We start from the raw sequence: 2,072 nt of genomic DNA on the forward strand, positions 1-2,072 counted from the left end.
GAAGTTACAATTGAAACATTTTATGTTAAACACACAATTCGCACATGGTCGTTTACGCAGGTGCGTACTTTTGCACATGTACGTTGCCGTGAGCGATCAAGAAAAAGAAATTAACAAAACAAAGTCTTTTCATACTTGCGTTGCGCTGGTTCTAGTCCTTATTCTCTCGATCATCGGTTTTGCATTTGTGGGCTGTGGTCCGTTTGTGATTGTTAACCTTTGACTTTCTTCGTTTATCTAGACGCACAAAACTACTCGTGCATGAAAACACTATGGAAACTTCCTGAGGTTTCAAAGGTTTTATTTAGAGATATTACTCATTTGAAGGAGACACGACTATGGTTAATTAATTAATAATTTACTTATTTAATCTTCCTAACTTAATATTAATAATGGCGACGCAGAGCAAAGTCTCGAGGCAACATTCACTTAGATTTTTACATTGTCGGACGCATCTCGTTCCTACCGATCTCAGTGATGGACTGACTAAAAACCCATTGTCCTTCCTTGAACAAGAAACCACCTTTCTATCGTCATATCGGTTCCCTGCATTTCTAACGGTAGTTTGTCTTAGAAGCTAATCTTTGAATTACGTTTCAATCATGTCATCTACAGCTGGACATATTTACATTTGCTGCCAGGTTATCGTGATGTATTATTATTTTTTTTTAATTTTATTATATTTTACCCCAAACAAGGTACAATGCCGCTTAGATGTAGGGGGCTACTTTCAGGGAAATACATTTCAGGGATACGATGTAGGGAGTTGAGCAGCAAGATCTCTGTTCACATTACACTTGAACTTCTGCATGTCAGTACAGTTGGGGAAGTAGGAACCCAGAAAAGAAATTCCAGAGTCTAGCAGATCTGGGGAAGAAACTATTGGAGTAAAAGGCTTTCTTACATCTTTTATATACTTCTGTTTGTTTGAACTGGACTAATGTCGGTTAAATCTGCGGTATGCATACTACCTTTGAGCAATGGCAGTTACGCAAGTAGAAGTAAACCATTGGGGAGAGTGGGGCTTGCTATAAAATTTCCGCATGGGAACATGTGCATCAATTGCCGTTTTGAACCATTCAGTGGTCTCATTTGTGCACTGTTCAGCAGGAAGATAAAAAATATTTCCCCATGGGGCATCTCTGATAAGATCCCTGATGGCTCCCCAGTCACCCTTTTTATAATAGCTCTTCAGTTTTTGGTCTAGAGTTTAGGACGATTTCGACCATTATCACTGCATGATCAGTGTTCCCGAGTGGGCGGTCAGCATTTGCTATACAATCCTCGGGAACTGTGTTCAGAAACAGATCTAGAAGTGATGCGTGTTGTTCTTGCTGGTCAGGGAAACGGGTTGGAAACGTAACCATTTGTGATAGAGAGTGAGATATAGAGAAGCTATGTGTTGTCCTGCCCGCTGCATCTGTGTTAGCAGTTTCACTTCGCGCTAAGATATCCGGTGTGAAATGATACAACATTATCTAAATTAGTCATAAGGCCAAGGATATTCGTGAATGCAGGCCTCAAGGGAGGAGGCAAATTAGTTTCTTTTAAGTTTACGCCTGGTTTGATCGTAATTTTTAGTTGAACTATCATTTTATTTTATTTAAAAGTTTCAGTTTAAGAGTGAGTGATGCGGACAATGTGATTGTGGAGAATACTAAACGTGCAACACAAGTAGGCCATCAGCCGACCCTTCATCTACAGGATTTTGGCCTCGAGAAAGCCCACCGGAGATGGGTGCAGGATGTCTTTCCATGCGTTACATAGCATTACAACCATCCCGATATTATACTACTGATGATAGACGTCCAGCCAAAATTCACACTAGTTAACTCAATCGCTACTCATCGGTGTTGGGCACCAACATATAAAATAATTCCTATATTATAACCTAATTAACTTTGTATATCAAAGTAATACGGTATAAAAGATTGCTTAAAAAACCCATTAAAATCTTCTTCAGAAACTAAAATGTGAAGCATATTTATTAATTTACATCTACTATATATTGTTTAAATTTAATTTCTACTTAATCTATTTATTTATATGTCTACTTCTGCAAATACTGAAGT

The sequence above is a fragment of the Euprymna scolopes genome, chromosome 8, assembly GCF_053919585.1.
Source record: "Euprymna scolopes isolate OS-2025 chromosome 8, ASM5391958v1, whole genome shotgun sequence".
NCBI classification, from domain to species: Eukaryota; Metazoa; Mollusca; class Cephalopoda; order Sepiida; family Sepiolidae; genus Euprymna; species Euprymna scolopes.